Source organism: Anabrus simplex, chromosome 10 (assembly GCF_040414725.1).
Source record: "Anabrus simplex isolate iqAnaSimp1 chromosome 10, ASM4041472v1, whole genome shotgun sequence".
Classification (NCBI taxonomy): domain Eukaryota; kingdom Metazoa; phylum Arthropoda; class Insecta; order Orthoptera; family Tettigoniidae; genus Anabrus; species Anabrus simplex.
In genome coordinates, this window is record NC_090274.1 from 5,330,648 (window position 1) to 5,346,042 (window position 15,395).

The 15,395-nt window shown below is 38.0% G+C and overlaps 1 protein-coding gene across 1 annotated transcript in view; it reads right to left on the reverse strand.

Moving 5' to 3' along the window:
• LOC136882003 (zinc finger protein OZF) overlaps positions 1–14,722 on the reverse strand; it is a 30,998-nt gene extending 16,276 nt beyond the window's left edge. Inside the window, exon 1 of the mRNA XM_067154491.2 lies at positions 14,698–14,722. The gene's annotated coding sequence lies outside the window, so the exon portion shown is untranslated. The remainder of the gene's footprint in view (positions 1–14,697) is intronic.
• Positions 14,723–15,395: the final 673 nt, after the last annotated feature.

The window sequence follows — 15,395 nt, forward strand, 5'->3', positions numbered from 1 at the left end:
ACATAAAATCATTACAAACTGCAAAAAATACTAAAAACTGAAAGGAGATTAACATAAATACAAAAGAGTACACAAAATTGACAGTGAACCCTTTAGGAATATACATTCTCACATTAATCCCAGCTTCTTGAGGAAGAAACTCATGTCCCTTAAGGGGAATCCTATGGTTCCAAAAGAGAAGTTCCTTCTCCTATCTGTATCCAAAGGCCTAGCAGTTCTCACTTATATGAACGACACATGAGTACTAAGCAGCTTTCTTCTCGTCCACCAGTGACACCTGCTGTGTGTTCACCCAAAGCTTATGGTAGGATCCAACTGACGACATTTCTTCTCCTTGTGGTACATAATAATACTTGCACGCTTTGTTGAAGTTGATGAAGCTAACTTCTGTGTAGACCTTCCACTGCATTTTCTGTAGAGCATTATCAGTGTGAAAATGTACTTTCTGATGATGTGCATTTCATAGCAACACTCCCTCTGGGAAGCAACCCCACACATATTCGAGGGTCTCTGTTTCTTTACTAAAGAATGCCCATTCTTACAGCAAGGATCCAGATTATCACTTCCTTGATGCTTGTTGTTTAAAGGGGCCTAACATCTAGGTCATCAGCCCGATCCAGATTATCATTTGAAAATTTATGCAACAAAAAAGACTGATTTGCGTTCACCACTTAGTGAACTACATTGAATAGAGGTCAATTACAACAATGGATAATTCTACTTATCATTCCAAAGTAACAGAGGAATTGCTCGACACAAGCTCTCATAAATCATATACACAACAGTGGCTGCAGGAACAAGATTTCGTACAACCCAACAGACAAAAACTAGCCTTTATCATGCCATATAAAATGGTTGAAAAAGTACAAATTAGATTACATCAGATCATGTTGGAATTATGATGATGCTTGCTTATTGTTTAAAGGGGCCTAACATCTGAGGTCCTCGGCTCCATGTTGGAATTAAGCCACTGTGTTATCCGCTTGCCCCATAATATTTGACAGTATAATCTGACAGTGATCATATGGGCTAAACTGAAGGGCAAAGTGACCGAGTTAAACAATACATTTCAACTTGTGGACATGGATCAACACACACGCAAAGCTCTTGATAGATACAATCAAGGATCAAGGAGGCAGATTTTCACAGGGAATTATTCAAGGAACAACACTATTCGGGAACTCGTAACAAATTGTAGGGATAGTGATTCTGACTCCCAAGATGAATTAATGAAGATGAACACAAAAGGAAGAAAGAGGAGGATTAGGAAATCCAAGCAGATCTACTGTACAGGGTTTCAACTGTGACAGTGCAGCTGGCCTGAAGGCAAGGCTGGTCGCTTCTAGTACTTTGTCTTGTTTACCGGTGGGACTTCCGGAACGCAAAAAAGAGAATGTTCATTCTCTAGCCACATCGCGAAGATTCAAGTACTTCATCAGCAGGGATATAAAAAGGATATAACAAGGGAGTTGGAGTTGAATAACAGTAGTTGTGGCTGCCGTCGGAATTGTTGTAGGTGTCAGAAGTGATTCGCCAGAGTTACCGTCAGTATCAGCAGTGTTAAAAGTGTTGTTGTTACTTTGTGGAGCTGGACAGCAGCAGCAGGGCTTGTTGTTGAAGTGAACGAACAGTAGTAGTATTAAACATTGTAGTCATTGCAGAGTGTATTGGAGGAGAATGATGTACAATAATGTTAAACTGTGGTCGCAGTTGTTTAGTGTTTTTGTCTTCCAGTATTTCTGGAGACCTAGGAGGCCTGGCAGGAAAAGCGAGTAGTGCTCGATGTAACTGTGTGCTGCTCAGAACTTTTAATTCCCCTGTGCTATTCTTCCTCCAGTTAAACTAACTGAACTATATATTTCTGAAACCTGAAGAGAATTCAGTGTGATATGAAAATAGTACTTATAAAAATAGGTGTTTCTTCATTAGTGATTAATATGAAAATCTGAATAACAAAAAAGTTTGCTGGTTTTTCAAACTGCTGATCGTCTCTTACTCACTGGATATGAAGGTAAATTATCTAGTACTTATGCGAGCATGCAAACTATAGTTTTCTGAGTAAAATGGTGACCTGCCTCAACTGTTCCTCTTCCTAAGAGTGATGTAACAATTTTTAAAATTTATGTGCAATGCATCAGTAAATGACCTGGTATTTAAAGGAAAACACTCAGCACTTCGAGGGTTAAGGAGAACGCCGTGGAGTGTAGAATTGTTGCAAGTAATCAGCTTCATTTTGCATATCAAAATCTAATCACTGAGATTTACAATATTAAAATTCTTCCACCGTGTTGATACTTTTTTATTTGCCTTTTAGCAAATTTTTATTTGTCAACAGTACATGTTTCGTTCTTACTTAGGAACATCCTCAGCTGTTATTAAAGCTTAGGTGAATTGGTAAGATTTTAAACACATTAATTTGTAGGTACACTGATTCTCTTAAAAACTAATAAAATACCAATTAAATTAAATGATATTAAAAACAATGTAGGGGTTAGTGTGTTAATGATATGAGAACAGATGATTACATAGTAGGTCAGCTTAAAAACTATCCGTCTTACTAATAAACGGTGTATATCTTTTATACAAGGTTTATACACCGTTTATGCGAAATTCGTTACTAATAAACCGTATACAAGCCTCCTGTGTATACATCTGTTATAGTTATTCATGCTTATACAGTCCAGGACCCTTGTATAAGCGTTGTATAGCAGCGTGTAGCGGAAAAAAGAAACGAGTAAGCAGTTTATTTTCATGGTATTTATTGTCGACAGTAATATAATCGTTGTGAAATATTCGACTTATCCATTTAACATTGAACACACGTTGAAAGAATGGATGATGACGTTGATGACCTTCACGATATTTTAAACATAGAAGACATACGGTACACCATTCAGAGGTTATGGAAGCTAGACATCTTCGTAAAGTAAAACACTCTAAAGAGGCGGAATGACAATGAATAACTATAAAAGGAATGATGGTTGGGCGTATGTTTGTGTAATAATGTGTTACTGCTTAATAGACTTAAAATTGCGAGTTTATTATACACTATCTGCCCCTAAACAGATCTTTCTCAATTGAGTACCTACCGTATAAAAGGGGACATATTCCTCGAGATAAAAAGTGGCATAACTTGAAAACCATACGTAATATGATTTCCATACTTTGTAGTTGAATATGCAGAAATATGATGTATAAATGCCTAATAAAAACTTTTTTGATCAAACCTTTCTTTTAAGCTACAAAACAGTTTTTCCTTTCTCCTGAAAAGTAAGGATTTTGGAATGTGTACCCTTTTCAACTCGCCGATTCAATTACAATTGCTTACGTTTTCCGTACTACCCCAGTTAGGAGCTTTTGATATTTTCTTAAGCTTTTCCATTTCATTTTTGTGTCCATTACACAAGCAAGCTGAAGAAATATTGATATCAATATAAGTCAATTTCCAGCTGTCTCACGGAATGACAATGAATAACTATAAAAGAAATTATGGTTGGGCGTATGTTTGTGTAATAATGTGTTACTGCTTAATAGACTTAAAATTGTGAGTTTATTATACATTATCTGTCTCTACAAAGATCTTAGATCTTTCTCAAATTTGAGTATAAAAAGGGACATATTCCTTGACATAAAAAATGGTATAACTTGAAAACCGTACGTAATATGATTTCCATAGTTTGTAGTTGAATACGTAGAAATATGATGTATAAATGCCTAACAGAAACTTTTTTGATCTAACCTTTCGTTTAGCTACAAAACAGGTTTTCCTTTCTCCTGAAAAGTAAGGATTTTGGAATGTGTACCCTTTTCAACTCGCCGATTCAATTACAATTGATTACGTTTTCCGTACTATCCCAGTTAGGAGCTATTGATCTTTTCTTAAGCCATTCCATTTATTTTTTTGGCGTTCATAACACAAGCAAGCTGAAGAAATGTTGATATCAGTATAAGCAAATTTCCAGCTGTCTCACTTAAGTGTTGCCACTGCCTTTTTGATATGCCGTGCTGCTGTGCGACTTTCCAGAAAATTTTGCTCGTAGATAACCAGCAGAAGCGATCATAAAGGCGGTGAACGTGCGAAATACGTCAGTGAACTGCAGGAAGAGATTCCTACTCCTTGGAACGAGTATATACTTGTTGTTTAGTAATACAATGCGTATACCTCGTTTATTAGTAAGAAAAATGTAAAACGCTTATACAGGGTTTATTCACTGTATAACTAAACAAGAGTTAAACAACGGTATAAGGACTTTTCATTAGTAAGACCCTATGTCTATTCATTTGAATAGTTGTTTAAAAAATTTCATTTTTATACATAAAAATATCTGTTTGCGGTTAAAAAGTTTTTTAAAATGTCTGTCTTCGTGACACTGTTCAAATTGTTGAATGTTTCTTCTTCCGTCCTTCCAGGTAAGTTGTTATATATTATGAGTTTGTTTAAAGTGCCTTTGATTGAGTCTAATGTGGAACTTTGAAGCAGCATCAAACGTCCCTCCAGGGTCACAGTAGAATTGGAGTCTAACAATAGCAAGAAATTAAGATGATTCTCCCTTCCCAAAAATTGATCAGCAATCAGCTTCAAAGTTCCACATTAGACTCAATCAAAGGCACTTTAAACAAACTCATAATATATATAACAACTTACCTGGAAGGACGGAAGAAGAAACATTCAACAATTTGAACAGTGTCACAAAGACAGACATTTTTAAAAACTTTTTAACCGCAAACAGACATTTTTAATGTAACAAAATGAAAATTTTTTAACAACTATTCAAATGAATAGACATAGTTTTTAAGCTGACCAACTATGTAATCATCTGTTCTCATATCATTAACACACTAACCCCCCTACATTGTTTTTAATATCATTTAATTTAATTGGTATTTATTAGTTTTTAAGAGAATCATTGTACCTATAAATTAACGTGTTTAAAATCTTAGCAATTCACCTAAGCTACAATAACAGCTGAGGGTGTTCCTAAGTAGGAATGAAACATGTACTGTTGACAAATAAAAATTTGCTAAAAGGCAAATAAAAAAGTATCAAAACAGTGGAAGAATTTTAATATTGTAAATCTCAGTGTAGAATTGTGTCAAATCTCTTTCCCTCACCAGTTTGTCACTGCAGCAACAGCACTTAGTAGGAAGTACGCTACTCAACAAGCCCATCTTCAACGTTATACACAGTGTAAGAAGTATTCGAACATTAACCATTTTTTTAATATGTATATATTGATAGCAAATACATATCACATATGATCCTTAATAATTAAACTGTATACAAAAAAAGCCTAAATATTGCCATAATAATGAAAAATTAAAGAATATTTCAAATATGCATTCAAAACACTGGCACAGTAAGTATTTCGAACAGTCTCAGTTCACAGGAAACTTCAGTCTCTTAAATCCACACAGCACCTTTGATACTTAGTGGGATAGCCTTTGGATTGGATAATAACCTTGAATCATCCTGGCATTGAATTCACCAAATTAAACAAGGAAGCAGCAGGAATGTTGTTCTATTCTTCTGCGAGTGCTCACTTCAGATCTGCTGTGGAAGAAATGTGTCCAGTATGAATTATTTTCTCGAGGTAACTTCACATATGTTCAATTGTATTTATATCTGAGGATTGCATGGGAGTTTGGAGGTGCCTGGGTGTGTTGCAGAGGATCCACATTCTTCTATTTCAAGCCGAGTGCTTGGAATCATTATCCCACATGAATACAAAATGGTCTTAAAGCCCCATTTCTCTGAGCAGGGACAAGATGAAGCTTTAATACATTAATGTAGTACTGCAGGTCATGTTTCTTGCAATAAAATGACGGGCTCTCACATCTACAACCCCATACCATTCCGGAGACTCCACTGTGTTTTGCTGTAGGAGAGAGGTTCTCCTTTGATTGTGTGTTCTTTCTCCACACATTGCACCTCCCATCAGAAGCAAAAAACATTCAAATTGGTTTCACAAGCAAAAATAACCATATTCGACAAGTTCATGGAGGAGTTTACAGATTTTCCAAACTATAACCTCTACTTCCTGTTGATCTCAGTGAAGAAAGACTTTCTACGGGCAACTCTTCCACTGTAGTCGCTCTTTCCAAGGAAATTGCCAACCATGTTATGACATATTTTTATAGTGAAATCTGGTTTCAGCTATGCTGCGATAGGGTGCACTGATCTTTGGATAATGTTTGATTTTTTTTTTTTAATAGCTCTGCCATCAGCATCACTTATTTTCTTGGTTGTCCAATTTGTGGACCTATTGGATTGTTACAGGTGTATATACAATCCTAGAAATGGCTTGCAATGATTTGCATTGGTTGTGAAATCTAACAAATAACTTTCTTTCATCCAAAGTCATCTTTATCGTCATCTGACATATATTAGAGGGATGTTCTCTATAACAGGCTAACAGCGCAGCAACTGAAGCATTAAGACAGGTACAAGGACACGTGTGTAACACTGTTGCGTTAACAAAACTCGTACCGTACTGAAGGGCATAAAGGGCCGAGAAGCGTGCATACAATTCTGTTTGAATACGTATTTCGCCTGTATAATGGTGCAGATATGAATTATTTGTTGTTGCTGTTGTTGTTGTTGTGCGGAAAGTGTGGTTATCTGTAAAAATCCGCCTGCACACTTAAAGGAATATTTATATTATATAACAGCTAAAAGAACTAATATGTTATGTGAGATATATTGTCCTTTCAGTGCAAATCGAATACTTCTTACTCTCACTGTATGTGTTCAACAGAGAAGAGTGTCGCGCGGAAGGTAAAAGGTAACAGCTTGAACGGCTACATCTACCACAGATCGTACATTTCAACATCAAGCACTCTCACATTTTTTGTCTATCCTACACCAAGGGTGGTAATCGAGCAACGCAGTACGTAACTGCATATGACCTACATCTTTGTGATCTACGTAAAGCCATTCAAAAAATAATTAAACAATCTTTAAGTTCAGATATTTTCCATTACTTCGGACCTATTGCTAATTATAAAACCAAATGTTGCACAAACACTTTGTGAAAGATGAACGTTTCAACAAGATCAAGACGCCTTGAATAAAGTTTGTCAGAGAGAACTAGCTTGTGCAGACATTACAAGACAAAAATTAAGGTTACGAAATTATTAACTTATGAAAATGAAAATCCACATCCTGTTTCCAGTCATTCGACCGGGTCAGAAATGAAATTAATGAAGCCCCATCTTGCGGCGAGGACTTATGCTTTTGTTAACTTAAAGTGAACTACTATACACAAACAACCAGAACATCGATACAATGTCCATTTGTTTACATTTACTGTAACCTTACCATTAACGGCGTTCAGACTATGCAAACAGTTCCCGTAACACGGTAAGATGGAACTGTCATTTACCACGAGAAAACGGATGGTTCACTTGCGAACCGTACCTCTAGCCACTCTCTGATGATCGAAATATCCAAAATCAGTGAAAGTTAATATGTTAGGCCAATGCAAAAATAATTATTCCTAGATATTCGCATAACCATTACAAAGTAAAAATCAATTCGGATCCAATGCCATTACTTGGATATGAATTCGAAGCTAATATCTGCTGCCAACTTTCCCAGCAATATTGAGAAAGAAGTACGTGACATATGTCGTTATTAAACTAAAGGGCCGTCCACACGCGCAGGCTTTCCTTCGCGCTTACTTGCGCAAACCGGTTTGCAGCGGAAAGCTTATACGTATGGACGGGAAAACGGTAGCTCGTGCAAGCCAAGAAGCGTGGCCTGTGTAATTATTCGTGTCATAGCACACCACAGCTTGGCATTGCTTAGCGTAGCATAGCGTAGTGTAGCTTATCTTAGCTTTCTGTGTGTGGTGGCCTTTCCTTGCAGCCCCAAAGATTTTACTTGCGCAAACTAAGTTTGTGCGTGTAGACACGTTAGCTCAAGCCGCGCCTTAAAACTCGAAATACTTTACAGTGCGGGTAGGTGTAAACAATAATGTCAGATATAAAAATTGTTCGAAACAGTTTGTTGCGGAATTTATCGAGCTCTACAAGTCTCTGCCTTGTCTTTGGAAAGTAAAATCCAAGGAGTATTCTGACAGGAATAAAATAATGCTGCATACGACAGAATGGTAGAAAAACTAAAAAAGGTAAGTAGGATTCTTTTCATGTTATATATTCAGAATGAACAGTCAAACGTGTTTTTGTAATATTCAGTTTTAGAAATGGTATACATAAAATTTAAATTAACTTTTAGTTTTGTTACCGGTACACATTTTTGTTATATAAAAATATGCGGCACATATTGAAATAAATAGTACAAGGAAGAAATAGTTTTTATAAGATCAATCTATCCTTGAATTCATTATAGGACGTTTTTCTAATCAGTTCACCCTGTGAAATGTTTACAGTAGGCCGGTGGTCACTACTAACATTTCTTCCCCATTTTATGTTTACAGAAGAACCAAGCGCCGACAGAGATTCAGTAACGAAGAAAGTCAAAGACTCACTGGAGTCAGGCAGCAGCACAGAAGACGTTTATGTACCTACCTTGTGGTACTACAATCTACCGCAGTTTGTAGATGACCAAGAAACCCCTCGAATACCGATCTCCAATTTTGAAGAAACACTTTTTGAGGTATGGTACGTGTTGTAACGAAGTACGTTTTTAAATGAGTTTAATACTGCATTTCACACAGTTCAATCGGTCGGTAAACACTGTCTTCACTTTTCAAGATATTCATCTATTATTTACATTGCACATTCTGCTCTGCCAGGGAACGCTGCCTTCATTATTGAAAAAGCTAAAAACTCTTCTCTAGTCTCCTTGGCATTCCTGGAACTGCGTTTGTAATGTCCTCTTTCTATATCAGCTAGATTAGAATCACTTGTTCTCAGGGGCGAAGCGTCAGGGGAGACAGGGTAGACAGCGTGTACCCTTAACATTTTGTGAACAAAATACTGTCTAGTTAATTCAGTTATTTTTAGGACAATAGTTATTTTCACATTCATGATATTATTATCATCTCCGCTTTACTTATTTTCGTCTCACTTCGGCAATGTTAGGGCTCGCGTCAGTTACACGAAGCACGTAGGCGAAAGTAGACGCTGTCCGTTCTGTGTATGATCCCTTTGATATCAGATAGAGCAACACTAACGCTATCTGTAGGTGCTGACTGTGGAACTATGACTTTCCTATAGCGAGATTTCTCCGCCCAGTAGACAGACTTGCCAGCGTTTCTTCTTGCTCTCATTGGCTAGTATTTGGATCCCAGGTATAAAGGTGCTCTTATTGGCTATCATCTCAGACATGCTTTTAATGTAGTTAATTTGAATTTATTTTATTATAAGACAGTCTAAAAATAAAATAATCATATTCAAATACGAAATATAGCAAACTTACACCTAATAAATGAATGACAGCATGAAAACCCTTCAAGTACGTGCACTTCCTTGCCCGCCATTATTAGTTAAGGTATTATAACCCCCACAACTACTGGCTTACCTTCTGAATAATGAACTCCAGTGCGTGCATACGGAAACAACAAAATTGCTTAACTAGATGCCGTATATTCCGTTAACGTCAGTTTCTAGTGAACGCGCTATTAATGCCTTGAAACGAATTAAAACCTATTTAAGGAATTCAGTGACCAACCAGAGACTTCAAGACGAGGGTAATAGATATATTTGCTGAAATGAAGGACAGACGGATTGAACTCATTTACAAGAATATTGTTTAAGGTGACTTTTACGAAAATCTATTTATTTCTTATTTCTTTTATTAAATCTACATAGCAATATTGTACCCGTCTAAATGGTACCTCAGTTAATTTGAGAAAGCTGGGAATATTTATTACGGAGCATTGCTTACGAGTGCGCGTGTACCAGCTGTGACACAGTTGTGCGAGAGCGAGCCGGCCGAAACTAGGTCAACAGCTGATCGAGGGCGACCAGAGCGCAGTTACGTCATGACACCGGCAGACGACAAAGGGGAGGAGAAATGTTCTCATAAAATCCACTCGTAGCGGTCAAGGACGAGCTATGGCGCAGGCCGATTACCAGCCAATAGAAATTGAGGAAAGTGCTGGAAATATTAGGATTGTTCTGGAACTAAGTCGAAGGAAGTTCTTGGGTAAGAACGTCAGAACAGTTCAAGAGAAATTTTACGAGACGACGGCCAGAACAGTTTTTCAAGAGCACGTCGGACAGTTGTTTCTTACGAGAAGTCGAACCGTGTATTCTCTACGGGAAAGAAGAATATGTTCAGACGACGTGAATACTAGTGTAATCCTTGTAGGGCACGATCATTACATTACTTGAATGCCAGTGTAATTCATTGTTAGCTCAACGCAGTATCCAGCGAGCTTATTACAGTCGTGCATTCTCCCGGGTGGAAAATGTTAAACCGCAGACAGTCAGCGTGCTCATTAAAGCCGATTCTTGCCATAGAAGCTTTAGGAATGTTCCATTGGACATTATGAAAGGAAATCACGATCTCAAGTGGATAGGCGAGAGGAAATCTAACCTTTATTTAATCATCATAATAGTCAGCCCTATTATTTGTCAGCCTAAGGCGTATCGTAACTTAATGAATGTGTTCAGAAGACGAAGCTTATAGTAATAATGGACCTAAAGTACATCGTTGCGCCAAGTTAAGTGTTGTACATAACTTAGTGAGTTATAGCTAGTGTGGATCCCTGTGCTAATAGAATATTTTAGTTTCAGCTATCTCCGAGGAAACCAAGTTGTCGACATGCGGCGATCAAGAGGGAAATCGAGAGATATTCTGGGACTTTGCTGGAGTAAAAAGAAGACGCTGAATATAGCTACAGTCATGAGGAACTAAAGTCCAGAGTGCACGCCAACGCGATGACTTTGTACATCCGTAAACCACCATAGATGAGGCAAGAGACGTTGTCGCCTGAAGCAGCATCCCGACGCCAAGGATTTTCACCGGAAATATGAGTACCCTTGTAAAATTTCTTCTCTTTTAGTAGATGACTAGATTGTATTCTTGCGTAGAGTAAAGTAGTTTCCTTAGTAATTTTGTATGTAATGGTGATGGGAGAGCATTCCTTACTTCGTTGATTTGTACTTTCAATATTGTTCTATCTTTGCATTTTCTTGGAATAATGATAATTTTATTTTTGGACGTGATGATGAATAATCCCAGTTGTTCTCGAGTTGACAAGAGTGAATGATTATGATCTTCGAAAGTGATTTAAGGGAGTAAGGTCTACTAACAATCGTAATAATAATAATAATAATAATAAGAGTAAATTAAACTCATAAAAATAGTAAATGAAGATATGATTAAATGTAGGAGTAAACTATAATTAAATCGTAGTTTTAAAACCCTGTTAGTCATGTGTAGTGATTGATGGTAGAAGGGAAAGTGAACGACGAATGTTAGAAATATTCTTCGAGAGAACGATCTAGGAGCCATTATAGGATAATAGTAATAATAATAATGATCAAAATAGTAAAGGTCGGATAATGTAAAAGTTGTTGAGATTCAACTTGTATGGTCATTGTGATAATGGAGTTCGCCATTAATGGACGACATGGGACTACTAGGGTGCAATATATGACAACTCCCACTGCCCATTTAGTCTATATTTAAACATAAAACGAGTGCATGTAGGATTATAGGTTGTTATAGGATTTGTCTTAGTTTCAGTCATTAATATAATATTGAATGTAGATCTGTATGCGTCGAAAACATAATTCCATATAGTTTAATTTTTTTAAAAACCTGTCTCCCCCCTTACTTAGTTCACGCTTCGCCGCTGCTTGTTCTTAACCCTAATGACAGTGAGCCTAATATAGTGTCTTCAGAGTCCAAGCTTCCGACTGGTGTGTATGTCGTAGAAAATTTTCTTCTTAAAAAGTTATGAAGCACACAGCACGTCATAACTACAATGTCTATATTTTCCTGTTTCAAATTAATACTCCCATGAAAAATTATAAATCTAGATACCAATATGCCAAACGCATTTTCTGCAGTGCGCCTTGCTCTTGATAAAGGATAGTTGAATATTCTGCGCTCATTTGTTAACTCTCTTTGATTGAAAGGCCTTAAAAACTTTGAAGTCAAGGCAAATGCTTCGTCGCCTACAAACACATAGTTGAGTAATTTATCAGAATGATTCAGCCGTTGCGGACCAGGAATACATAAAGAATTATTTTTCAGCTTATTGTAAAACACTGTTTGTTCAATTACACCTCCGTCGGAATTTCTTCCATTCACACCAAATTCACATATAATGAATTCATAATTTGCACTGACGACTGCCATCAGTACCATACTATGGAATCCTGTATAATTGTAAAAATATGAACCACTCTCTGGCGGCGGTACAATCATGACGTGTTTACCATCAGCGGCACCCAAGGGAAAATTCTATCTATTCTCAAATTCTAGTGCTATTTGTCTCCATTCCTCTTGCGACTTCGGAACCTAAAAAAAAGAAATTATTTTTCAGGATTCGAGTGACACAGATTCAAGAACGAATTACTCTACCCCAGAGCCTCGCCCACCATCACAATCATCAGCAAGCAATTCTGTACCGGATCGTCCACCTTCTGACCTAGGCGTGTTATCTCCTACCCCGAGCACGCCCTTACCGCCCAGACAGCATACTAACTTGTATTGGAAAACAATTGACGGAAAGAAGAGCTGAAGATCAACACGGCATTTATAGTCGAAATATTGCTCATAAGCTTCGACATTTACCGAATGATCAACGCATTTATGTGGAAAAAGTAATTAATGAGGCTATTTTTGAAGCGGAATTAGGAAACCTAAAAATAAATTGCTGTGTATATTTACCTACGAGGCAGATGCCTCCAAATGTGCCTGCTTATAACATTTCTCTGCCATCTATCTCGCCAGTGTCACAGCATAATCCATATAATATGTCTTCGTACACCGCGATAAACTATTCACAAGAAAAGCCGTGTTATACTCAGTCTTCCAGTACAACCACAATGAACAGTAACGATTCAGATAGTGCTGTGCGAAACATTGTTGTCGATTTTGTAAAAAGTTACAGACCTGTTTAATTATTAATCCTTCGCAAGGTTATTGTTAACTGCAATTATTGCAAAAATTTTGTCTTTAATAAACATTGATTTAAACTTACCTTCATGAATTCTTTGCTCAAAACATTGTAAATGGCCCGAAATATGTGCAGAATTATGATAGTCAAAGCTTGATAAGAAATTGCCGTCGTAAGTTTCAAGTCTCTATACGATCTTCCTGTAGCTAGGAACCTTAAAGTGCAACTCAGCCTTTCGTGTGGAGATATAGATACTCGCATCACAGTATTTTGACGTTCAATTAGAGGCGTTACCAAACGAAGCAATTCGGTATAGGCGTTTTCATCCATTCTTAAATAATTGCGCCAGTCGTCTGGATCTTCTCTTAAGTCGTTCATTATATTTACATGTGAATATATATCTCTTTTTTATAGCCATTTCTTGCTCCATTTCGATCTACAAGCTTACTTCTTCAGCAGCAAACAGTAAAAAAATAACTGTAGCAAAAGTAAATCGTCACTTAGCAACATTGCTGTGATAGCACCTACTCCGAAGGCGAACTTTGTCGTACTGAAGTTTGCGCAAATTTAATCGTGCTGAGTGGACGCTTCACAGTCAACAATCGGTTTTGCGCAAACTATACCGCAGAAGTATGCTCGAAGGAAAGCCTGCGCGTGTGGACGGCCCTTAATAGTTCAAGTGCATTAGCGTCTCCCTGAGAACATTTAGGTTTTACAACGGATGGCCCTATTGTCACCAGAGGAATATCTCAAAGCCGTAAAACGGCGGCCAGCTTTTGGAATGGCAAAATTCTGTGTATCTCACATAGACTTGATCACGTTGTCGACTTTCAATGGAAAATTTCTGCAAAATATTCAGTGCCATAAAAGAGAAAACACTGTTATTTTAGGGCGGAGGTGAATTGAAACAGCATCGGCAGGTCCTAATCCATTTAGGGAAATGTTAAATCTTGGGTTGTGTGTGTTGTCGCTACCTCAATCCAACGCGGCCGTATTTCTAATTCTAAGTATGTTCCTGAATACTGGAAAAACGATAAGATGAGATCAGTGTGAAACATTACTTTATATACCGCAACAAACAAAACAAGCCTTATGGCGCAACTGCCTCGAATGGTCGTGGCTTACCAAGCGACCGCTGCTCAGCCCAAAGGAGCTATTCTATCCTCTTTGCTGTGCAGTCTGCACGGCGAGTCTTGCCAGCTGTTATACTGCATTGGCTTTCTGAATCGGGGCCGCTATCTCACCGTCAGCTAGTCGTAATCACGTAGACTGAGTGAACCAACCCTCAGATCCAGGTAAAAATCTCTGAAGTGGTCGGAATCGAACCCGGGGCCTCCGGGCAAGAGGCAGGCACGGGGTTGGCTATTTGCCGATACTGTGTGTCAAAGTCGAAGCGAAAAGGGAAGGAAAATGTTGTTAATCTTATGAATTTCCGAAAGAAATACCGTGATGCAAAAAATTGGGAGTCTGGAATGCAATACGCCTAGTCAAAGTACATACATCGACATCAGCACCACGAGAGGATTGTGAGGATGAGTTCTAAACAGGACCTGCTTTGATAGAAGAGCAAAGGTACCCTAGCAGAAGACAAGAGAAGTTCAAAAATAGGTAGCGGTACCGCATATTTAAAATATTTTAATACTATTAAGTAGCTTACAGCATTTAGCAATTTAGGTCTGTTTTTCAAGTCATCACCTCATTGGCTTGTTAGTCACTCTTGCAAACCAACAGGCGCATATCCACTTTCATTTTTGTGTTCGTAGTAGCACTCATGACGTGATTGCTTCCCCACCCCTCCTGTCAAAACGGAATCTTGCCCATTATCTGGAAGGTATGCGTTAGCGCCAGCAGATCATCTGCTGTGAAACCCCGCCGCCGAAAACCGTTGAAGAACACCTCCGCGTTAATCGCCTCGTCCGATGATGAGGGTATGAACGTCGAGAATTCAGGAAAATGCAAGAGTACGCATAGAATCTGGAGGGAGTTGTTTTCCTTCGAAATCTGGTGGCAAGTCAAATGCAAGAGTTGTTCACACCGCATCACGTTCCGTTGTTCGCTTTCGCTACCTCGCTGTCAACTGGATATCCCCTCTTTGGAATATCACCCACCGTTACGGAAACGTCCTTGGGTAGAAAAGACCTATAAAATGTGAATACAGATCATCTAATGGTACATTACAGGTGTCATTTGTCACCTTTCTTTATTTTTTCTTGGTGGTGGTGGGGAGTCTGAATTCATTTCACAACCTGAGTAGAACCTTAGCCTACAAGGAATACAAAGCCTGCCCAATAGCCACTCATAGCTGTCCGCACTGTGGATGCTAAATTTGCCGCTAGAGGCGCTGCAATTCAACCT